The sequence below is a fragment of the Arvicola amphibius genome, chromosome 7 (genome assembly GCF_903992535.2).
Source record: "Arvicola amphibius chromosome 7, mArvAmp1.2, whole genome shotgun sequence".
Taxonomy (NCBI): domain Eukaryota; kingdom Metazoa; phylum Chordata; class Mammalia; order Rodentia; family Cricetidae; genus Arvicola; species Arvicola amphibius.
The window spans coordinates 11,206,150-11,231,662 of NC_052053.1; the positions used below are offsets into that span (position 1 = coordinate 11,206,150).

Below are 25,513 nucleotides of genomic sequence, written 5' to 3' on the forward strand. Positions count from 1 at the left end.
GGGGAAAGGGAGGGAGGGAGGCAGGGAGGGAAGGAGGGAGAGGGAGAGAGAGAGAGAGAGAGAGAGAGAGAGAGAGAGAGAGAGAGAGAGAGAGAGAGAAGACACAGGCATGTCACAGTGTGTGGGGGTCAGAGAACACTTTGTGAGTCAGTGGCTCTTTCCTTCCCACTCACTAGTTGGCTTCCAGGATGGACTCAGGGTGCCAGGCTTGGTGACAAGCTGTTCGCCCACTGAGCTATCTTGCCAACTTGGCTATTTTTTTTTTGAATCTGCTATTTCATTTAAAAGTTACTTAAAAACTTTGGCTTGTCACATAAATTCATCCTGTGTAATAATTTCTTATTCCCTTTTATGTGTGGAGTTAATAATATATATATATATATATATTTGCATAATATGTGTGTGTATTAGTTTCGTCATCCATTGTGTTCAATATCATGGCCAGAGCTTACCTGGCTTCCAGTTCCAAGGGAATGGTCTGTAATGATGCGGGGGTGGGGGGCATGACATGGCAGCAGGCAGGCTCAGCAGCAGGAAGCTAAGAGATCACATCTTTGTTGAACACAGAAAGCAGAGAGAGAGAAGTAGGAAGCAGGGTAAGGCTATAAGCCTCGAGTCCTGCCCACAGTGACAGTCATTCCTCCAGCAAGGCTTCATCCCCTAAAGGCTCTGTAACCGGCTCACCCAGCACCATCAGTCAGGGATCGTGCGGTCAAATACATGGTCTCATGGGGACATTTTTCATTCAAATTGTTCCCCATCTGTCTAAAAATTAAAAAATTAAAAAAGAAAGCTATAACTAACATAAGAAAAACTATTTACAATAAGTACAATAGCTATATGAAACATATACAGGCAATAAATATATTAACAATGTCTAGGCCGTTAACAATTGACAAATTCAGAGAAAATATTTCATATTTATCCTGTCTTGGTGAGTCCAAAAGGTTGTACCTAATTCACTTTCTAATCTAACTTGTATTTCCCAAACTGTCTTTTTATGTCTCTCAACCTTATATACTTTACATTTCTTCTTCTTCTTTTTTAAAATTTACTTTTTTAAAAATTTATTTATTATGTATACAACATTCTGCCTCCATGTATGCCTGCATGCCAGAAGAGGGCACCAGACCCCATTACAGATGGTTGTGAGCCACCATGTGGTTGCTGGGAATTGAACTCAGGACCTTTGGAAGAGCAGGCAGTGCTCTAACCACTGAGCCATCTCTCCAGCCCTACTTTACATTTCTTTAGTGAATTTCTCTTCTGAATCTGGTAACAAGGAAAACTATACCTATCTAATCTTTAACTCCATCAGAGACCAGAGAAGGAAATAATACTAACTGAGTAAGCAGGAAGTGCAAGTACCCAACTTCCAAAAAATGTGAGAAATGACAGGAACAGCTGACTGCCTGGACAGTCACCCACAGTTCCTCTGCAATGTTGGGGCATCCATCTTCAGCCTACAGGCCTAGCATATCTGACAGACTTTTCTTTGAAGGAGGATATTCTGAAGGATTGTATTGCCTTGTCTTGGCAAAGACTGGCATTCCTTGCTTTTGTGCATCATACTGTCGGCAGTCAAGACAAGGACACTTTCTTGTCCAGTGGCTAACATTTGACACAAAAAAATTAAACTCTATGTGGAATTTCTTTGATGCCTAACATCTTTTCTGAAGTAGATTGGTGCTGTCAGGAGCAGACATGTCTCATTGTCATAAAGAAAGAAAAGAACCTATGTTATTAAAATATCTTAAGTGCCATATTTTGTAGATCTCTGAAGTGTTTGAAGATGACCTGTCTGTTTAAAATATATCTCTGTTTGATCTTGAAAACATACCTAATAATGACTACAAGTTTGATTGTAATAGGTGACTAATTGCTAGCCTGCATTTTCTTATTATCTTAAATAGTTGGTGATAAGAATAGGTGCCATATGTACCACAAGTTATAATAGGTCTTAATGATAAAATCCTGGGCCGGGCAGTGGTGACTCACGCCTTTAATCCCAGTACTCGGGAGGCAGAGGCAGGCAGATCTCTGTGAGTTCGAGGCCAGGCTGGTCTATAGAGCAAATTCCAGGACTGAATTTGGCTGGACTTCCAGACCTCAGTAGTTAGCTAGTGGCTCGCTCTGCCCTCTGATCTTCAGGCAAGCTTTATCTGTACAAACAAGGTATCACCACACCTGTCAATCATGAACTCACAGCAGCTGTGCTTACTGGGACTGGGTCTACACAAGTCTAGCTAGCCCAGAGTCAGCGAAGGATCAAGGGAGGAGTAGAGCCCTACTACTTACTGTGGACTGTTGACAACAACAGTCTTGGAGAGAGGCGGGCACAATACCCAGCTGCATGCCCGTTGGATACTCACCAGGCTCCAGTGGATTATTTCAAACCCATGGTCACACAAATAGTTTGTGTCGAGCTCAGCAGGACACAAAAGTCACGAACATGGGGAAGGGATTTATAGGGAAGAAGAGGAAATGGCAGGGGTAAAAGAGTAATCAGAATGCATTATATACATGTATAAAATTGTGAAAGAACACACGTTATTAAAAAAAAAAAAAACAGAATCTGACCAAAACAACCTCCAGACAAAACCACCGGAGTTGATCTCAGTCACAAAGGGAAAAGGTGGACAGATCACATCTTGACGGTGGCGGACTGAGGACGGAGGGCGTGGTTCCGAAGACACCCAGAGACTGTTGCAGACACCCAGAGACTGTTGCAGACACCCAGAGACTGTTGCAGACACCCAGAGACTGTTGCAGACACCCAGAGACTGCTGCAGACACCCAGAGACTGTTGCAGACACCCAGAGACTGTTGCAGGCACCCAGAGACTGTTGCAGGCACCCAGAGACTGTTGCAGAAGGCCTGGCCAAAGGGTGTTACCATGGCTTAAAGTTCAGGGGGTCTGTTCAAAAGGTAAGAGGGGGTGGCCTCCACACGTTTGCCTAGGACTGGCTGTGAAGTGAGGGTGAGGAGACAGGCTGGCCTCTGTGCTTTCGGCTTGAAGAGTCTGTGATGGAAACACTGGAAGCGAGACAGACTGGACCCCAGGGCGGCAAGGCTGTACCAACGGGCGCCGTCTTGGACATATGAAATCAGATGTCGCGAAGACTTTGGTCAGACTGATAGATCATGAGCGCCTTTGGTGCTGCCTGGCCTCTGCTCAGCGTTCACACCTCTCTCATCCATGTCCTGCCTGCTTTTCTGCGGCCCTCCCTTAGAGACATGTGGGACGGTCCGGTCTGAGCCACAGTGTCCAGGGTGGCAGGCTGAGGCACTGGGGAGGAAGTCCAAGGATTGGGATTGATGGGTAGCAGGGGCAAGCTCAGGTCACAGACTGGAGAAGTTCCAAGATGGGATGGTTTGGGGAGAAACTGAAAACAGAGAAGAAGAAAAAAAAGGCCAACGTTAACTCACAACCAAAGAAGTAATAAAGAAAAATGAAGGGGGGGGGGGGGGGGAGAAGAGCAGCAGCCTGGAAAAGGCAGAGAGAAAGAGGTGATTCCAGAAGCTATGGCTCTGCCTGGAAGACCCTAGAATCTTGTTCTCTTATAGCTCCGTTTTGTGTCAGGTTCTGAACATTAGAAAAGTAAAATAGTGTACCCCCCTTTTTTTTCCAGAAGCCTCGGTGGTAGGGAATGGGCCTCTAGATGAGGTCACTGCTGTATAAAGAGATGAGCAGTTACCTAAGACCTCGACCTTTTGTAACCCAGGAGGATCTCTGGAAGGAAGGACACGCAAACAGTTAACATGAATTAAGGAGGGGTCGAGTGGAATGCTGTGTTGTCTGCTCCCAAGTGGTCTGCAGAGAAATATCTGTGGCCTCAGAGGATGGAGAGGAAGCCTGTCCTGTGATCAATTTTTAATAAACATAAATGGCATAATAAATTATGCATGGAGGAATGGCATAAAGCATTAAACAACAGAGAATAAATTATTTAAACGATTAAAAATCGTCTGTCATACATGTAATGTATGAGAACTCTGAATTTTCTCTTCAAGGAAATAGAGCAAGGTTTTATTAAAGGGAGCTTTTCCAAAGATTTATTAAGGAGGGAGTCACATGGGGTCTGCCAGGAAAGGCGGTCGAGCATGGAGCCCAATGTCTTTGTGCTTTCTCTGTAAGTGTGTGAGAAGCATCTTGCTGGCGAAGAGGCCTCCATCACATGATCAGTGGTACATGCACTGCCCAACTTTCGGAAGGTTCAAGATCTCTTCCCAGGTAACCAGGGACAGTGTCGGAGGTCAGCAGGACAGTATCTGTACAGCCTTAACCTTACATGATTCCCACATAAGGGTCTGTCTCCTGCATAGTCCCTACTTCAGGGACATGACCATTTCTGACCCAGAGAATTCCCATCAAGGCATGCCCCCTTCTATCCAGCTTTAGAGGAGTCTCGTTTATCAGAAGCATCCTGTTAAACAAGATGCATTATCATCAAGGCCAAATGTATCTGCTTGTGAACTCCACTCTGCCATGTATTGGTTTTGGCACCTTTATCAGTTAATTAGATCTGTCATCAGCTCAGTTCCCTTATCTGTAAAAGAGGCCTAGAAATACCCTCCCCCAAAAGACTGAGTACTGTCTCGGGTGCAAATGTCACCTCCAGAGCCTGGGAAAGAGGAGCTTCTCAGTGGGTGTTTAATATCGAATTAGCCGATGATGTTAGAGTCTCAGGGAGGATGGCAAGGAGGACTGGGGTACAGCTTAATAGTGGAGCCCTTGTTTAGCAACTGAAAAGCTCTGGTTCAGCCCCCAGAATCAGGAGGGGAAGCAGCAACCAGAGGAATGCAAACAGACCAAACAGCTAGCTTAGCTCTGGGAGGAACTTGAGTTTGCTGCTTGAGTCCGAGTTATTGGTCTGCAAGCTGACTAACTTCCCATTTGCTAGATTCTGAGATGCTCTAATGTAACTTTGGAGCTTCTGATGGGTGCATCAGAAGAAATGATGAGCCGGGCAGTGGTGGCACACACCTGTCATCCCAACAGAGGCAGAGGCAGGTGGATCTCTGTGTCTCTTGAGTTTGAGGCCAGCCTGGTGTATAGAGCAAGTTCCAGGACAGCCAGTACTACACAGAGAAACTCTGTTTCGGAAAAAGAAAGGAAGGAAGGAAGGAAGGAAGGAAGGAAGGAAGGAAGGAAGGAAGGAAGGAAAGAAAGGTTGCCCAACTGATAAATTTTAGTAAAATTAAAGGTTCAAAGATGAGCTGTTTCCTTCATTGTTATTCCAAATTAACATTTACCTAACACCAATGTAAACCTTTGGGATTGTGACCCCTTCTAATGCAGAAACTGGCTAATTAGAAATATAATTATAGATAGTCGTGGCTGGTTTTCTACAAATAGTCAAGTTTATCAACCGAAGTTCAAGTTCAAAGTGTTTTAAAATGTGCCAGTAAATATATCACTGACTGGAGACGTCTGTGACTTTTTTTACTGATTGTGTGACAGAAGTAACCCCCGTGATCTCTGAGGCTGAGTCATAAAAGGCTGTACTTCAGCCTTGTTCACCAGACAATTCCTTGAACAAACATCTGAGAAGCCCACCTTGGCATGGTGGTGTACAGTCGTAACCTAGCGTGAGGGAAGCTGAGGCAGGAGGGTTGCCACACATTCTAGGCCAGCCTGGGCTATAAAGTCAGGTTTTGACCGAGAGAGAGCTAGAGATAGATAGAGATAGATAGATAGATAGATAGATAGATAGATAGATAGATAGATAGATAGATAGATAGATAGATAGAGAGAGATAGAGAGACAGAGAGAGAGACAGAGAGAGACAGACACACAGAGAGAGACAGAGAAAGAGAGACAGAGAGAGAGATCCAGCTAAGGATGAAGGATGATACATGCTGTAGCTCAGTATAGGATATTTTCTTAGTATGACCCTGGATTTGATCCAGGCATCAAAACCAAACAAACAAATAAATGAAGAGGTATAGGTGAAGCCGAAAGGGCCCTTGCATATACTCTGCTCGACAGTCTTGGCAGCGCCCATCCCAGCCTTCCTAGGCCACTGTGCTGGCAATGTGTATGTAAACAAAGAGTCTGTCTTGGAAATCGAGTCTCCAGTCTTGGTGTTACTAGCCTGCAGTGCAGCCGGTGAACCCCGAGGAGACCACAGATGTTCTGAAACAGTGTGGCTGCCTCCACCGTACGGTTTCTGGATTCCTGACGATGTGCAGGGCCCACAAGGACAGTGAAATAGTAGTGGTTTTTCATGCTGCTCGTTTTAGGGTCATTTATCACATGATAGTAGGTACCCAGAGCCGCCAGCCAGCAATCTTGCCTGACTCTATCTATAGCTTGGTCGTTGCCGCATAACACATTGTATTTGTGAGGTCATCATGTGAAAATCGCTGGTCCCGTTTGTGCCATACAACTGCTAGTTTCTGTTTTCCCCTGAAAGGTAAACAGGGCCATAGTGATCTCGTTCATTCGTGTGCTTTGGTTCTTAAATGTCTCCGAAGTTCCACGCGTTAAAGGCTTGGTCCTCAATAGTGTTCCATTGAGATGTGGGGCCTGGCGGGAGGCTCTTGGGCCGGAATTGTGAGGATTCCTGTTCTTAGGGTGAGTCCCATAGACCCACTGCAGTCTCCTGCTGTGATGTGACATTGCCACAGGCTCAAAGAAGTGGGCTGTGAACTGAAACCTGGGGACCACGATGAACCCTAAAAGATGTCTGGCACCCTGGATACCTGGGATAACAGCACAAAGCGAATCAACGTCTAACTGATGAGTTAATAGACAGCTTGGGGCTGGACCTCACATACAAGATGACAAGTCCAAGTCTCCTGCAAGTCTCTGGCTTGCCTGGAAGGATGTGCTTCTGATCTTTATTATCGGTAGCTCGGCGTCATCGCTTCTAAAGCAGGGATGGTTTCCTTAGTGGTGATAAATTGGACAAACGCACAAAAAGGCACATTTAAAAATGATAATATGTGTTAGTATCTGTAAACATTTCACGTAATAATTATTTGGGGTTAAGAGGCAAGGCTGATAGTTTGATAGTAGGAGCATCGTCAAATAGTCTGACCCCATAGGGCAGATGCCCTGGAACCACCTGAGCTGGAGGAACAGTGTCCGTCCTTCCTTTTGGAACTACATGAGTGGTGTTGTTTATGAACGGGTAATTGAGCCAGAAATTTGGAAGATAGAGTGTGGCCGATCACAGAGGACGTGATTGCATCTCCTAATTCCCAGTGGCCTAAAATCTTTTTGTTGCTTCTGTTCGTTGCCTTATTAGCCCTGCAAGCAGTTGTGAGCCTGTGTCTGGCATAGCGCATATATGACGTCAGTCTGCGGGGCAGTCTCTGCAGGCTTTGGTTGGTCCCGTCCAGGCTGTGGCAATCACCCAGGTTCTCCTGGCGTAACCATCCTACAGCTCCTCACTGCCCATCCCTCTGGGGAGAGCCCACAGGTATTCCAAGCTCAGTTCTGAGAGAGTACAGGCTCAGTGTCTGGTTTTGAAATACCCCTCTATTAAAAATATTGCCAGGAAATACACTACTTAATAGTAAAGAGAAAACTGAACGGCGCAAGCATCTCCGTTATTCTTGGAAGGAGCAGTCATGGCAGACGTGAGAGAGCAGGTCTAGGAAATGCTGTCACACACTGGGACGCTCAAAAGGTGAGGGTTAGGAAGGCTGCCCCAGATTCCGAATCAGCGTTTTCCCTTTGAAGTGTGTTGTGTACATTGAGGTAGGTCTGTGGGTCCTGAGAATGAGTGGTGCCTCTGTTCCCCAATACTGGAAGACAGGAATCTTTCATTTCAAAGATCTCAGCCACCTCCCTCCCTCCTGGGAGGAAATGTGTCTGCTTGGAGATGGACTGTGGCCTATACTGGTGCCATGATGGAATTTAGGCCTGTGATCGTGATCCTGCTTGGGAGGGTCCAGAAGGAAGAAACTGACCCGAGCCAGGGCCGAGATCACTGCGGGAGGTAGAATCCTCTCCTGCAGTAACCCCAGGAGGGCTAGGAGTCCTCTCAGCCACCTAACTGAAGGGAACTGAATTGGGAGGGGCTGCCCAAAGGAAGGGTGCTTATCACTGAGCTGGGACAGGAAGAGGCACGCGCGGAGGCAGGCTTCTGGTTCCACGCGTTCAGTGAGGTTAAGGTTCACAGTCCCTGCGGCGGTAGAAACAGCTGTTCAGTTACTCTTGAGCACCGTTTCCATGACTGATGTTCAGTCTGTTTAACATCCTGACTGCTAAGTCAGCTCTGGCCCCAAGCGGAGATGACAGAATCGACTGTGCTCATGGGTCCTAGAAAAAAGGAGGCGTGTCTTACGGCCCAGCACGGCCTGTGAAGGGAAGCAGGGTGACTGGGAGGCAGAATTGCTCTCTCAGAGAAAAACTATTTAGACCAGATACATTATCAGGGTTTCTGCAGAAAGGGCAAGTCAGGACAGGGTAGGCCATTCAGGCTGGTTGGTCTGAATTAGGCTGGAGGACTGCAAGCTGTAGGGGTGGTCCCTCGTTGTCTGGTACATGGCCCTGGGATGGCGAAGGCCTCCTAAGTGCATGACAAAGGAAGTCTGGTTCTCCATTGGTGAGTTTGCTTCTCAGGAGCCTATTTTTGGCTGAACCCTTGCCATCTTAAGAACTGGATAAACCTAGGGCGGGGTCTCCCTCAGCTCGAAAGCTTTTGCTGTCTTGATGTTGAAAGTCTTATTCACGTGTTTGTGTTTACACAGATGAGCTATCAATCGTTGTTGTTTGTGGTCTCCGAGATATCTTTGAAAACTGGAATTACACCCAGGATGGCATGGCTGACACACCAAGAGTCCCCAGAAGGGGACTGTAGAGTCATGCCTGGTTTCTGGTCGCTCTAAGAGTGTACCTGTGGTATAGGATGGTGCATGAAATGACCGTCACTCTGTCAACACTTTCTTTCCCTGGCAGGAAGAGTTGCATGCAGGTAACAAATATGTTGCCGTGCAAACTACACAAATGCCAAGTGTAATAACCCTCATCTCAGGCCACAGAAGGGTCGCAGGTTCCCGTTTGGTTGGTTGTCTTTTTTTTTTTTTTTTTTTTTTTGATAACCCAATGGCAGTCTGTCATCATGACAATCCAGGATGGCGGTAATGTCTGCTTTGTAATATTTACTATGTACTTTTAATCAGGCTAGGTGGTTTTTAAAAGCGTTGCTTGAGTGAGTATCATGTATATTCTATAGCACACTGTACTTGCAAATAAAGTCTTTTCTCCTCCATCTATATTTTTTCTTGCTAGGAGAGTTTCACACCTATAAAATCTATTTACTCGAAATATAATCAAGCTTGATAGCTATTATAAGTTATAGTAGTAATTTCCCAGCAATCAGAGAAGTCGAGTTTATTAAGAACTGGTACCAAAGAGGGAGGTGGCTTAGTCGGTAAAGGCACTTGCCACGGAAGCCTAGTGACTTCAGTTCCCTGCCTGGAACCCACACAAAGGTGGAAGAAAGGAGAGAGCAGACTCTACAGAGGCACCCCCGACGTCCACACGCGTGCCCTGTGACCAAATGGTGTCCCCCACGTCCACACGTGTGTCCTGGGACCAAATGCTTTTCTCCCATCATGCATATAATAAATACCAGACCAGGTGGAAGCTGCCAGGTCCTGCCGCTCTGCCTCGGGGAGACGTGAGCAACAGCACAAGCTTGCTTCTGCTCTGACCTCCCAAGAGTACTAGCAGCTTCTTCTCCACCCTCCCCACCTCACTCATCAGTCCGATACCTAGCACTTCAGACCACAACCTAAGGGCCAGTACCCCCAAAGCTATTGGCTGAACGGATCCCCACAACGTGCATGCGCACACAGTACTAAGTATGTTTTTAAAAATTAATAAAAACAAAACGTGATCAGCTCAGTACACCATGCCACAAACTCCTCTTCAACCTCTTTTGCCACTGTGGTTGACGCTCCGTGGTACCCGATGTGAAAATGCATCCCTGTACAACTGTTCAGGAGACATATTTCAACAAACACACCTCATGTTGTTAGACAAAGATGGCTGGTTATTTCTGTATGTAAATTTGTCCTTCGAAGTTAATTGATGGGTATTAACATTGCATGTAGTACCTAAGTATGTCATTGAGGTATACAACAGTAATTTAGTAAATTTTAGGCATCACCCGGAATACCAACTTTATTTCCAAAAGCTGATTGAAAGCAAAAATATAATAATAAATGCTGATAATATAGTGTTTCTCTTTCATTATGGCTGTTACTAATTAATAAACTCTTGACGGATGTTTGTATTTTGTACACTTATTTCCTTTGCAGAACATGTAATTTAGGCTGTCTGCAGCCGCTTCAAAATCAAAATCAGAGTCCAGGGGAAAAATATGATAAACACACCAGGTTGGGTTTGATACTGCTCAGCTGGATATGACCCACACTCTAATTATAACCTGAATAAATCTGAGGCTTCACATGACCAGGTTTCCTATGGTTACCAGTGCCAGAGGCCTTAAAGAGCATATCTCTTTAATCCAGGCTTTTCCAAAAGAGTCTTAGGCTTATAACATGTAAACACTTCTCCAAAGTTCAGTACAGATGCCCATCCCCACCCCCCTAGCACACATGGCTCATCCCTGTTCCTCCCTAACATACATGGCTCATCCCCATTCCTCCCCAACACACATGGCTCATTCCCATTCCTCCCCAGCACACATGGCTCATCCTCCCCAGTGCACATGGCTCATCCCCCCAGTGCACATGGCTCATTCCCATTCCTCCCCAACACACATGGCTCATTCCCATTCCTCCCCAGCACACATGGCTCATCCCCCCAGTGCACATGGCTCATCCCCGTTCCCTCCCAGCACGCAGGGCTGATCCTAAGCCTGGTTTTATTTCTCCCAGCTACCTGGCTACTCAGTAGCAGTGATGCGTATTATGTTCGTTTATCATGGAGATGTTGTAATTCATGTACCATTTTCTTCCTGGTTTCTAGTCCAATGCAAATAGTTCCAAATCTGGGAACAAAACTGCTCTGATACTACCTGCAGGCTCAGGGCAGCCTCGTGGAGCTCTGATCCTACTTCCTGGCTGGCTGTGACTTTCTAGAATGATCTAAACTTAACCTCATTTACCCTAATCCCAAATTCCCGTTCTTTTCTGCGTTCAGAACACCCCTGAAATGAAGTTCTTTGCTTGACTGGTTGTCTCTCTTGCTAATTTAGAACTCCCCAAGAATGGAAGTCCATGCCTATCAAGAGTGTCAGCATCCACTTGCATTGCACTTGTTAATTAAGGCCTTTGAATGTTGCATCAGATCTCATCCTTGTAAACGTGTCCCGAAAGAATGAACTAACTCACCGCACCTAGTAAGTAGCAGGTCTGTTTGAATCCGGGCATTCTGACTTCAGAATCCTTCAGTTGTGATATGACGGGAACTTGTTTACCAGTTCTGTCTTACTCTGCATTCTCGTTGTTGTGAAGGAGAGGGATAGAGGAGCCCAAGAAGGAGGGTTGTTCAAACAACGAGATGTTCTCCTGGGACCATGTTCAGCGTGGGAGAAGCACAAATTCTGAAAGCTACCCATCCGCATGGCAAGGGCACCCTATCGTTCTCCATCTTGCCCAGCGTCCTTGGCGCACCTGTGAAATGTTTGTGTCCCTGTGCCAGTCTCTTCACCAGACTCCCTGAAAGGAACGGAGCGGTCTGAAGTGCCCGCCACAAAAGCCTGAGGATCTGAGTTTGATCCCCAGAACCCAAATTAAAAGCTTAGTGTGGAGTTTCTGTAATCCTACAAGACAGGTGGAATCCAAGCGGAGCTAGGGGGAGGGTTTCTGAGGCTTGCTAGCCAACCAGGCTGACGAAATCTGTGAGTGCTGGTCCCAGCTGGGGCAGCGGAAGAGGACAGCTGACGCAAGGTCCACCTTGTATGCACACTCCAACACACATGGAGCAGCACACGAATCCAGGCATCATGGTTCTCAACACCTTCGTGGCTACTTCAGGAATTCTGTGTTTATGAGGGCTCTTCGCTTAACCTCATCCCGGATGGCAGCAGGGCTTTTTTCTTTTTCTTTTTTTTTTTTTTTGGTTTTTCGAGACAGGGTTTCTCTGTGGCTTTGGAGCCTGTCCTGGAACTAGCTCTTGTAGACCAGGCTGGTCTCGAACTCACAGAGATCCGCCTGCCTCTGCCTCCCGAGTGCTGGGATTAAAGGCGTGCGCCACCACCGCCCGGCCGGGCTTTTTTTTCTTTAGTGACTAAGGATGGTTTTTATTCCTGAAATATTCTGCATTGCATAACTATCATCTTGAAAACACTCATATTTACACAACTCACTTTTATAATAGGGACTTTCTAAATGTTATTTTACCATTCGGGTTTTTTTGTTTTCTTTATTGAAAATAGTTTTTTTTCTCATCTATGTATCCTGATCATAGTTGTCCCCCCGCTCCTCCCAGCTTTCCCTCCCATCCAGACCCACCTTCTTTCTGTCCCTCATCAGCAAACAAACAGGCTTCTAAGGGATAAATAAAATAAAATATAGTGTAATATAATAGGAACAAAAATCAACACACCAGAATAGGACAAAGCAAACACGCAGAAAGAAAAGAGCCCAAGAGTGGCACAAGAGAAAGAGACCAGCTTATCCGCACGCTCAGGAACCCTGTAAAAACACTCAACTGGAAGCCATGATGTATATGCAAAGGACTTGTAAGGTCATTTTTAATATAATAAAAATCTAAAAATAAGGTAAACTTTTTTTTTTTTTTTTTTTTTTTTTGGTTTTTCGAGACAGGGTTTCTCTGTAGCTTTGGAGCCTGTCCTGGAACTAGCTCTTGTAGACCAGGCTGGCCTCGAACTCAGAGATCTGCCTGCCTCTGCCTCCCGAGTGCTGGGATTAAAGGCGTGCGCCACCACCGCCCGGCAAGGTAAACTTTTTTAAAAAAGAAAGAAAGGAAAGAAAAACCCAATATGGCATTGTAAGACAACGAACCAGCAAAGATGCCATTGAGTTCATTTCCTGTTGGCCGTCCAGTGCTGGGCATGCAGCCTGCCCTTAGGAGTGGTTTGTTTCCCCAGTGAGACTCCCTTGGAGGAAACTAGGGTTTCATTGGCTGGTGGCTGCCGTTGGAGATAGCATCTGGGTTAGGGGTGGGGGTAGGTGTTTCTTTTCAGCTCCACAACCCCGTCTGGAGCAGACTCGCGCAGCCAGGGCTTCTCCATGTCCCTCGCCAGTCTTTTTAGGAACAAAGGAATTTGCCATTTCCTTTCTGTGTCTTGATTAACAATAAAGATGAATGAATGGCTTGGTTATTTGTAATTCAGTTCCGTTATGTTGAACAAAAGCCAACCTGGTGTATGGCATCAGGCTGTGTGGTATACCAAAGAGTGACCACGCTAGGGAGGGCTCTGATTTTGAGGGCATGTAGTCCAAGTCTTGATAATTCCAACTTTATTACATGCAAAAACATGAACAGTGTGCCATCGAGAGAACTTTGTTGACCTTTTAACTTCCCTTTAACTGTTCCAAGGGCTCACAGATACGGTGCGAGTGGGTGTTTTTGCATGAGTACTAAGGGGGAAGCCCTTGTGTGATGCAATACTTCAAAAATCCCCTCAGCATTTTGGAGAGAAGCGCTGCTCTGTGGTCTGTCTGGACAAGCCGGCTTACTCTGTGGAGCCCTGACCGTCAAGTGCTACACAGTGCTCAGCCTCTTCCACAGCCCCCGGCAGAGGGCATCGGCTCCGGGCTCCTTTCTCCCGGAGACTGCACAACGAGGGGACAGCTCACATACACACTGGAAATGATACTGGATGTCGTTGGACACTTTGGTACCAAATCCCAGCTCCATCACTTCTTTACCAGTCTGGGGAAATCCCTTTAATTCTTGGAAGGTTGCTCTCTCCGTTTGCAGCGTGGGGATGATTAAAGGATTTGATTGTGTGGAAGCAAAAATACCCTTAGCAGGCATGCTACACTTCTTTGTGGTCCTAGCCGGAGTTTCTGGCCCGTGGACAGTCACTGAAAGGCATTTAAGTTGTTTCTAGCCCTCTGTCCCTCTTCCCTCTTCACCATGACTCCAGTCTCTGAAAAATTAAGTATGGAATTTAAGTGTTAGCTGTCATTCAGATGCACATGGTGTAAATGTAAAACGCAACCCTCCCCCCCCAAAAAAAACCCTACACAACCAACACTTGCATTTTTCCCCCCAGACAGGGTTTCTCTGTAGCTTTGGGGCCTATACTGGAACTAGCTCTTGTAGACCAGGCTGGCCTCAAACTCACAGAGATCCTCCTGCCTCTGCCTCCCGAGTGCTGGGATTAAAGGCATGCGCCACCACTGCCTGGTCCAACACATGCATTTTATGGCCAGAATTTCTTCCGGTCCACCCCTAGCCAGACTAATGCTTAAATAATGACAGACATCCCTCTTTCGGAAAAGAGACTTTACAGCTGTACCTTCTTAGCTAACTGTCAGGCAGCTCCAACTTCTAGCCTCTCGCTGGTCTCGTGTTATTTTCTCAGCTGAATTCCTTGACGTGTGCTAACATTCCTGTGAACCTGTCTTGCTCTAGAGCAGATGCCTTAGCTGGTACTAGTAGTGAGGTAGAAACACCTTGGGCAGCCTCCCTCCTGCAGACAGATCTGCAGATTTTCCTAGTGCCTGTGGGTCTCAGAGCCTAAAGTTTGCAGAGATTTTCCCGAGGATGTTCTTGGCTGTGTCCCAGCTTTGGGTTCCTGGCTGCCTCTCTGCCTCATGCTCACCCACATTGCTGGTGAGAGGTGTATAGTCCACCTCCATACAGGAAGGCAGGGAGCGAGTGGAGGCTTTGCAGTCCGCTCTTCTAGGTTCATTTCTAGAGCCTGGTGTAGCGGTTTTCCTGGGATCCCAACACCCGGAAACCTGAGGTAGGAGGGTTACAAATTTGAGGCCGGTCTGGGCTTCATAGTCAGACTGTTTCATCCCTGTCCCCTCAGAGGGAACCGTTCCCGATGTCTGTGCAATGTCACCCTTTGCTCTGCCATTATTGTTACTGACACGAAGCTGTCCTTTCATTTCCATAAACAGTGACTTCACCGTTCCGGGACTCAGCTGGCAGTGCTCTGACATTCACCCAGAAAGGTCGCGTGTATTTGCTATCTAGATAGAAGTATAGGGAGGACTTCTAAACCATTAAAATTGAAAGCACATATTCACAGTCAAGGTCAGAGAATATTATAATAATGAAAAGCACGGCCAGTCAGCAGAAGTTAAGAAAGGGGGGAAAAACTAAAAAGGAGATTTAACAGTGCATATACTAAAGTGTCAGAGTAAAAGAAACAAATGTGGGTAGATTAGGTTCTTCTAATAAAACCACTGGTTCTCAGATACATTAGAAAGGTAATCTCGGGACGTAGCTCAGCAGGAGAGCTCTTGGCTACCATGAATGACCCTGCGTTCAGCTCCTAGCACTGGAAAGACAGAAGCTCTCTGGCTGTATGCTGTCTTCAGGATTGTATGTCAACTGATTTACATAGAGAGGATGAAGACCAGGCAGTAGCTGATAGCTGCTATCTAACAATACAAAATCGGGACTAAAAATACCAATATTAAAATGAAATGTAAAAGCCTTGGACAAAGTCACAGAAGAATGAGAGTGTAAATCCCAGGAGAAGACTTATCCATAGTGAACCTTAATGTGGATGTCTTATCATCTAATTAGGTAACAACATTTGCTAGTGCAAATAAAATAATACAGATGAAATATGGAACAATACAAATAAACTTTCATAGTTTGTAGCATGAATTCTAGTTGGTCTTAATAAATAAAACCTGAGGTCAGATATACTACTGAAGACCAGCCACTAGAGAGCTCTTTTACCTTTACCAATGCTCAGACTGAGGGGCCATCCCTGTCCTCAGACGGCATCTCCAGACTCCATGTCTCCACCAAGCCTCAGACTGTCCTGAGCTCCTGTCTCTCCCACCTTATATTCCTCTCTCCTGCCATCCATATCACTCCTGTCTCCACCTCCTTAGTGCTGGGATTAAAGGCATGGGATCCCAAGTGCTGGGATCACCTGTGTGTGAGCTCCGTTTCTCTTTTAGACAGATTCAATCTTGTGTAGCCCAGGGCAGCCTTAAACTAACAGAGATCCATCTGCCTATCTCTCCCGCGTCCTGACATTAAAGGTGTGTACCACCACTCCCTGGCCCCTGGTGGCTTAGCTGTGTACTCTGGTCTTCAGGCAAGCTTTATTTCTTAAAATAAACAAAGTATCACTATAATAATTTAGCAAACTCCTTTCAGAATTGGTTCAATAAACAAAAAATATACAAGAGAGTCTTTAAGTGACAATATTGACTTAACCAAATAGAAACAAATTATTTGTAGAAAATGATTAAATGAATACTAGATTAAAAACTTTTGTCTAGTTGACCAAAAATGAAAGAAAACTAGATGAGTTGACCACATGTAGCAACAGAAAAGTATTGAAACTTTGTGGATATTTGTGTGTGAGTGAGCTTGAAATATATTTTTCTTATGACACAGGAAATTCAATGTATTTATTACTATAGTCTAATAGTTTAACATTTGTATATAACGTGAAGATACAAAATAACTGGTATACCTACCACACATCCTCCTTTCTTTATGTTTGAAAAAATTCTCTCCACTGCTCTCTGCTTTAAAAATATACAACTAATTGCTTGCCACCATGTCTAATCATGCTAAAGGACATTTAAACGTGTTCCTTCCATCCGAGACATCCTTGTATCTATTGGTCATCTTCTTTCTCCCTCTCCCTCTTTGACAGAAGTTGGTACCAAGGACTGGTGTATTGCTATGATAAGCCTGACTACATTTTCTTTGGGAGGAATTTGAAGTTTGGTACTTTGAGTTTGGAGAGCAGTGGGATGCTTTAAGCACTGTTTAATGGGGCATACTAGTAGGAGCATGGAAGACAGTGGTGCTGAGGGTGGTTTGAACTGTGCGTGCCTGGCTCAAGGGGTTTCAGAGGCGATTTCGTATATTGTCTAGAGATCATTCTTGTGATATTTTAGTAAAAAGACTGACTGCTTTTTGCTCCTGTCCAGAGAGTCTGCCTGAGGCTAAAGTGAGGAGATTTGAATTAATTCCATTGGCAGAAGAAATCTCAAAAGAGCCTAGTATAGACATTGTTGTGTGGTTATTAGTGTTAACTCTAATTAAGGTTTATAATGAAAAGGAGCAAGCTGAGCAAAGAAAAATACAAAATGTACAATTTGAGGGGAAAAGGGGGGTACCAGGAAGTCAAATAGAGCTAAATCCTGTGTTCAAGGAGCTAAACAGATTAAAGGAAAACCTAACATTAAATGGAATGAAGTGAATAGAGACCTCAGAGCAAGATCCCACCCAGCTAAACTTCCAACTTGTAAAACGGAATTAAGGACTAGTTTAGGTCCAGGTGTGGTGGTACACGCCTTAATCCCAGCACTCAGGAGCTGGGGCCTGCAGATCTCTGAGTTCAAGGCCAGCCTGGTCCATAGAGCAAGTTCCAGGACAGCCCAGGTTAGACAGTGAAGGAAACTGTTGAAATCAGAAAGTTAATGAATATGGAATTGAACAAGGGGATCGTGTTCCAGCCCCAGCAAGCAGCAGAACTTGGCAGCTTTAGCCTTTTGGTTCTGACTTTAGAGTCAAGGATTCAAGAAAGGGTTATAGAATTTGCCTCGTAGACTAAAGAAAGCTTCTGAGGACAGGCATGTGTTAGGGGTGTCTCTGCATGGAGGCCCAGAGAGGCCATTGCATGAAGCTATGAAGGTAAAGCTTGGATTGCCTTGGAGACCCCAAGATGTTGGAGAATGCAGAACTGTGGGTCTCTGCTGAGGAAACTGCTAACAGGGAGTGGAACCAAGAGAAAGAAGTGTGCTGCAGTCAACGAAGCTGACAGGAGTTGAAGATCTGAAGAGCATTTTATCTCAGACACAGAGATGCTGAGTTTGGCATCTGTCCAGCTGGGTTTTGATCTTGCTTTGGTCCAGTATTTCCTCACTATGCTCCCTTTCCTCCATTTTGGTCATGTATATCCTGTGCTATTATATGTTGGAAATATGTAATCTGGTTTTTTTTATTTTGATTACAATTAAGAGAGTGTATGAATCTCAGAAGAGGATTTAAACTTTGGACTTTTAAACATTGTTGAGACTGTGATAGACTATGGGGACTTTTGAAATTGAACTAAATACATTTTGCATTATGTTATGGCTACAAGCCTATGGTGGACAGGAAGTAGAATGTGGTGTTTTTAATAGGTATGACCCCCACAGACTGGTGTTTGAATGCTTGGCCTATAGGAGTGACACTGTTGCAAGGTGTGGCCTTGTTGGAGGAGGTGTGGCCTTGCTGGAGGAGGTGTGGCCTTGCTGGAGGAAGGGTGTCACCTTTGGGGCTGGCTTTGAGGTCTCAGATAAGCTCGAGCTATGCTCAGTACACAATTCTTTCCCTGCTGCCTGTGGATCAAGAAGTAGAACGCTCTTAGCTCCTTCTCCAGCACTGTCTGCCTGCATGCCACTTGCCCTGATGATAAGGGACTAACTGTCTGAAACTGCCAGCCAGCCCCAGTTAAATGTTTTCCTTTATAAGAGTTACTGTGGTCGTGGTGTCTCTTCCCTCCCTAAACACACTCTTCTATCACCCTTCCCAGCCTTTGTAAGCACTGTTCTGTTTCTATACCTCAAGGTCAGCTCTTTTACAGGTGGGAATGTGTGGTACTCATCCCTCCCTCCGGTGCCTGCCTTATTTTAGTTAACATTATATTCTCTGTGTACACTGCGGCAAATGACGAGACTTCCTTCTTTTCTGTGACTGAACAGTGGCGTATACATAGCATTCTACATTGCCTTCTAAGGGTGGACAGTCTGGTTGACTCTTGTGGGCTGACCTGAGATGACCGGGGAAGGATAGGCATCCCCTCAGCGTACTGATCCCTTTCTACAGTAATGGGAATGCTGGCTCTCCCTGGAGTCTTACTTTTAGTTTTTGGAGGAAGCTCAAAGTGTTTTGCACAACGGTTGCACTAATTTACATTATGAAAGTTCCTTTTCTTTGCATCCTCGGCCAGCATTCGTTGCTTGTTTGTTTGTTTGTGAGACAGTAGCCTTTCTAACTGGAGTTAGCAGCGGATATCACGTTGTGTAGCTCTGGGTAAGTGGTGAGGGTCTGGTAAATGACTGACGACAACAGCCAGGGTAGCAGCATCTCTTCTCGCCCCTCTGGATGCTGGTGAGATGACTGGGGACCATTACTGCTCCAGCACCTTTTACATGGGTTGAAACAAAGAGCTGTGGTTATGGTGTCCGTCCAGGTTCTGCCCTTGATGAAAAGGTTTAGTCCGTGACCCTTTGTGAACTATGGCAGTGGCGAGGGATTTGGTTAATCCTCACTCTGTAAAGAAAAGGCATGATGCTCCCAAAACAGAGGGAGAGGTTCTGGCCATGGAGAAAGGAACAGTGGGCTCGGCCAGTCTGCCCTTGCCTGCCGCCCTGAGTGGGGAAGCAGAAGCAAGGGCCCTTACCCCCACCCCGTCAGCCTACCGTGGGGCATGTGCTTCTCATCGACCAGGCTGGATTTCTCCAACCCCGTGGCAGCACCACCAGCTCCTCAGGCACGGAGTGAAGAAGCAATCACTAAAGTCAGAAAGCAAACCCCGGGAAGGATTTAATTCTCCCACTTCTGTGTTCAGACTCAGTTTGACTTTGTGGTTTGAGGTAAAGTTGGACTGTATCTAGTAGCAGTTAAAATCTCTGCGCTAAAAACTCTGTAGACACTGCATACCTAACTACTTTAATCAAAATATCTGTTCAGTTTGGAGAAAATAAGAGGAGAGAGTTGGCCGGGCAGTGGTGGCGCATGCCTTTAATCCCATCACTCAGAAAGCAGAGGCAGATGAGTCTCTGTGAGTTCAAGGCCAGCCTGGTGGCAGGACAGGCTCCAAAGCTACAGAGAAACCCTGTCTCAAAAAACCAAAAGAGAGAGAGAGAGAGAGAGATGGAGAGAAGATAGTTAAATGATATTCTTTAGCCCAAACAAGAGTTAATTGACCACTGTTTTCCTTGCCTGCAAGACACTGTCAAATGTAAGATAATTTCTTAGCCTTTAGTATATTTTTTCTGTTCCAGAAAATATCAGCTATGGACTTAAGTTAATGTTCCAATATCAGCTTACTAATTGTTACTTACATATCTTATTAACATGCAGAATGTTGGTGATAGAGGTGACGGGTTGTGGACCATATGGGATCTCTGTACTATCTCAAATTATCTGTAGCTTTTCAACTGCTCTAAAAGAAGAAAAGATTGCATGGTTGGGGAGATAGCTCAGTAGTTAAAGCCTTTACCACACAAACATGAAGACAGGGGTTTGGGTCCAGAGCCCATGTAAATGCTTGTTGGACATGGTGTCCACTTTAGTTTCAGCCTCCAAAGGGAATCCTCAGAGCCATCTGGCCAACAAGATTAGTCATATTGGCAAGTCCTGGGCCTGATTGAGAGACCCTTCCTTGATGAATGGGGGAAGCGCAGGCACGGGGCCTGATTGAAAGACCCTTCCTTGATGAACGGGGTGGAAGAGCTGTTGAGAATGATTCCCAGCATCAACCTTGGAACCCCATGTGCATGTGGGCACACATCCATATGCACCTCACACATGCAAATGGAAAAAATAAACCTTAAAAATTTTAAAATAAGTCTTCAAATTTTTAAATTTAAGTTTTAAAAACAGAAGAAGCATCCACACAGAGAAGCCAGGCTAGGTGTATGAAGATCTTTAATGACCCCACACACCACAACGCATGAGAACATACAGACCTGCTTGACAGAAAGCCCCGCTAGAAGCTAAACTCAGAATGTAAGACATCTGAATGCCCCACGCCTTCCCATAGGGCCCTTACTGTTTTACAACCACAAAGTTCTTTGCAATGTCTAATTCCAAGATGGGGAAGAATTGCCATTGTTCATATTGTAAAGCTAACATCGTGGATGTAATGGGAACAGCCATCTTGGCCCCCCTGCTAATCCAGATATACCGGATGGCCAATCCCATTAGCCTTCAGAATGGGAGGATGGTTACTGTGTTTCCAAAGCCAGAGCTACAAGCGTGTGATGAGATTCTGGAGCCTGCCCATTGTCCACAGCTCTCACTCAAGGCTGGTCTTACTGTGGGGCTCATATGGAAACCACACTGAGGAATTACATGGGAAATAGTTTCAACGCTTGACACTTGTCTACAGTTACCTTGCTGGAATCCAGAAACAAAAATCTCTTTTATAGAATTTTGGAAAAGAGAATTGTGCTGGGGTGGCCAAAAAGAAACCGTTTTTGGTTTTTCAAGTGTCAGGTTGAACAAATTGGAGGCTAATCCTGCTGCCCTGGGACATAGTTTTACTTCCACACACCACTTCCTACATCCACAAGTTCTTGTGTGTTCGGGCCCTCCTGAGATTATCCGAGGAAAGAGGATAGCCAGACGGGAAAATCAGAAATGGCTCTGTCAGCCTTCTCCCCTGTCTAGGGCAGAGAGGGACATAGCCAGGTCACCCCCTCTTCTTTCCTGCCAGGCCAGAATCAGAGTTACTTAGTCCATGGAGGCTGAGAGCACAGTAGCTTTGTTTTCTAACCCAAGAATTGGGGTTCAGTGCCTAACAACACTACTAAAATGGGATGAGTGGACTTGAGACTCCCAGAGGTTCAGGCTGGGTGGCTGTGGTGGCAGCAGCACCCAGAGGTGAGAGCCAAGCCCTGGTTCTGTTCTGCTGGTGCTAGTGCCTCCCCTAGAGGACAGTGTGGAGACACCTTGGGAACAGCACAACCAAAGCCCTTCCTTAGACATCTCCAGGATGGACATCACTATCAGGAACCCAGCTGCAGGAGAATGCCCAGACTCCAGGCTTTCCTATGGGTCTGTCCTTTCTCAGTTACGGAACCCCAACTGTAGACCAGAGAGCCTGGGGCCGTGGACTCTCTCCCTGCTTCCCTGTCTGATATCATGGAGTCCACCCCCCAGCCTTAGCTCCTGTCCACCTGAGTGCCTGTAAGGTGAACACCCAAAAGAAGCCAGGGAATTACTCCTAGGAGACGGCCCTTTCTATAGGCGCAGGGCCACCCTGTGTGAACCGGCAGCTGGCCGATCGTATCACATGCCTCTGAGCAGAGAGGCGAGCAGAAGAAGGTACAGTGAGGAAGTACAATGTCACATGCAGCCTCACAGGAAGCTGGCCAGAAGACAGCTGAGGACAACAGAGCTCAGTCGCTTCTCCTTCCCCCAGCGGATTAGAGCAACACAGGTTAGTGCCTTTTTCTCTCTAACAGACCCTCCGCGATGGCTCTAAAATACCCACCGGCTGACTCCCTTCTTCCCCTGAGCCGACTCTGCGTCTCTAGTGAAAAGAAACTGCCCTGGCTTTGAATGTGAGAGTCTGTGCAAGGCTGGTAACCACACGTTGTTAGAGGAACAAACATTGAGCCACTGTGGTGAGAATGAAATTCTCGGAATCTCTGGCTTCCTTGTTTAGAACTTCTGTGCCTTTAAAAAGAACAAACTTCAGATGTTCGTGAAATAAGTTATTTCATGGAATGTAGCTAAGCCTCTTCTCTTTCTTACGTATTAGCCCAAATCTGAAACAGGACCGATCAACTTGTGTTTGCAGACATGTGGGGTGTTAGAGAAGACAGAAATGCCGTGGGTAAAAAATGTGTTTCAAGGCTATGTGCAAAAGCGTCTTGTTTTGTGGACTTTCATCTCATAAAATCTAGCTTTTGACTTGCATTTCATGACAGAATTACTCTTCTGGCCCATACATTTTTTTCCTGAGCATTCTCTCTCTCTCTCTCTCTCTCTCTCTCTCTCTCTCTCTCTCTCTCTCTCTCTCTCTCTCTCTCTCTTTTTCCCTCCCTCCCTCCCTCCCTCCCTCCCTTCCTCTCTGTCTCTCTCCCTCCTCCTCTTCCTCCTCTTCCTCCTCCTCCTCCTCCTTCCTTCCTTTCCTTACTAACACGAGCTGTGGGTAGAGAAGGGGGTAGGGCAGTGTGGATGGGGAAGTCCTCAGTTCAAGAAGCAGCACAACCTGGCCTAAGAGGCTGCTTGAACGGGTTTGGAGAGGCTGCCAGGGAGGCTTGGTGCTGACCAGGGCCGTCTGTCTGACCAGAGCCGTCTGTCCGCTCTCTTGTGCTTCAGATGGTAGAGAAGATTGGGTGAGTCTAGCACGATGTCAGAACGGGGGTGAAGGGTTGTGTGTGGCGTTCTCAAGAGCATCCAACCAGCCTGGAACTGATCATCGTATGGCCGCCAAGGGGACACTTGCAGGAAGAGCAAAGTCAACAGAAATTCTGACGCAGTGACTGGCTGCTTCCAGACCTGTAACGAGCAAGAAAAATGTCCCAAGTCTGAGTCAGGAGGAAGGAGGTCACCACTCGAATGGCAAAGCATTAGAACAACTGAGTTAGGCAGGGGGGTGGCTTTGCTCTCGCTGGGGCTGGGGCTGGGGTTGGGGTTGGGGCCGGGGCTCAGTAGGTTAAGTATGTGCACAAAACCCTAGGTTGGGTTTTAATTGCAGCACCATATAATCTGGGTGTGGCCGTGCGCACGCCTGTGCTCTCAGCATTTGGGAGGTGGAGGCAGGAGAATCAGGACTTTAAGGTCACCTTTGGTTACATCAGGTCCTTAATCCAGTCCCAAGCTGTAAGCGACCTTGTCTAAAATACAACGAACAAACGGCAATAATGAGAGGGGACGGGGATCAGTTTCTTGTTTCCTCTTTTTCTTGGGTCTAGCTCGAGCATTCTAACGTGTCCGTACTGAGAAACCGGGGGTGATAGGTTAGTGGGCTCGTGCTGTTTACATTCCAGCAATGCAGAATAAGCAGGGCAGGAGGGCAGGGATGAAAGTTAAACTCAACTGTTGGTTCTGTACTCGGATTGCAGCGTGCTTTTCATTTTTTTACTATCGTGTTGAGCAAGAGGTGGAGAGGAAGCTGATGCTGAGGGAGGGTTCACTGAGCTGAGGTCTGAGCCTCGCTGTTTCCCTAAAACCATTCCCCAGTGCTGACAGAGGTAGGGCATGATTTCAGCGCGCGGGACAGAGCAGATTGGACTGCTGTGCCACTGGAGCCTTTGGCACAAACGCCAGATGGAGACAGTGGAGTGGGGGCCTCATGGGTGGCCCTCCTGTTAGATGGTGCTGCCCCAGAGCACCAGGAAGAGACTTGTAGCTAGCGGCGGCTGGGCATCCCTCGAAGGAGCACTTTCTTTGGTTCTGTTTTGCTCCTGTAAAGTTTGTCAGAGAGCTTTGCTATTCAGGGAGCTTTGTATTATGCTAATCTGATGTTCATAGTAGAAAGGGCCTTTTAATTTTGTTTAATGTTTTCCAGATGGGCCCGATGTCTTTTTTTGTGTATGCGTCGTTCCAAAAGCTGTTTCCATTTCTTCTTCTCTCCGTAGGCATCTCTTGGTCTCTTTTCCAGCTTTCTGCTTCCCTTGTGTTTGAGATGCCAGAAAAGGTTCACGAAGCATTCTCTTTATACGTCTTCCTGCCCCCCGGCATGGTAGGGTCTGGAGGAGAGGGGAATCCAGGAGGAGGTGGTGGGAAGGCACAGTGATCTTTAGTCAGGCATCTCTGCAACTTAAACACTGAGTCAGCTTGAAGGTGAAGAGTGGGCAGGGATGACTTCTCCACTGAAAGCTGGAGAGAAAAATGGTGAGTTTTATGAGGCAGGCGCATAGAAAGGGAGTGGGGCTCACCATCTTCCTTTCTCCCCGGACCCTGGCACACACACAGTGTGTCTTCTCCCCAGAATCCTTTGTGCTATGGGAGAAGCACTGTGGATCAGTGTTCACAGATTGGGCGGCTGCTCCCTTACCTGTGACTGCTTCGTGCTAACGAAAGTTGCTGCTCTGTGAGCAACTCACTCACTAGACAGTTGTCCTGGGGCCTGCTTGGATGCTGTCTGCAGTGACTTCGGTCCCTCCATGCTTGTGTTCATCCCCGCATTACAGTATGTATTTAGCAGCAGCCTGCATTAGTTGGTTAGTTAGTGGGTGAGCAAGACACTGTGACAACATCTCTGGTGCGAGTTATATCACGGAGGAATCATCTGTTTGGCTCACAGGTGCAGAAGTTTCAACCTATGGCTGGCTGGCTCCTATGCTCATGGCACAACAGGACCACCATGGAGTAAGAGAACAGCAGAGGAAAGATATCCACCTCTTGATAGCCAGGGAGCAAAGAAAGAGACAGGAAGGGGCCAGGAATAAAGTATGCCTTTCAAAGTCACAGTCTTAGTGACCTGCTACCTCTAAGTAGGCCCCATCCTTACTTCCCACTACCTTCCAATAATGCCATCCTTTTAGAAGTCCATCACGGAATTAAGGCATTGATTGATCCAACCACATCTCAGAAATCTTCCCTCCCCACCTTCTCTCCATCTCTTCCTCTCCATTTCTTTCTTCTCCTCCGCCTCTGCATGCCTGTCACCTTCTGAAGGCTCAAGTCAGAATGTTTATGTGTGAATTGTGTATTTTCTCGTGTGGCCGTTCAGGC

General features: G+C 46.3%; 1 protein-coding gene across 3 annotated transcripts in view; it reads left to right on the forward strand.

Moving 5' to 3' along the window:
- Positions 1-25,513, forward strand: part of Wipf1 (WAS/WASL interacting protein family member 1) — a 105,801-nt gene that overhangs the window by 22,823 nt on the left and 57,465 nt on the right. The window contains exon 1 of one of the 3 annotated variants that reach the window (XM_038337909.1): positions 22,191-22,265. The exons of 1 other annotated variant lie outside the window; for it this stretch is intronic. The gene's annotated coding sequence lies outside the window, so the exon portion shown is untranslated. Of the gene's footprint in view, positions 1-22,190; positions 22,266-23,019; positions 23,170-25,513 lie in introns of those variants that run through there. One more of the 3 variants, XM_038337912.1, reaches the window with a different exon arrangement.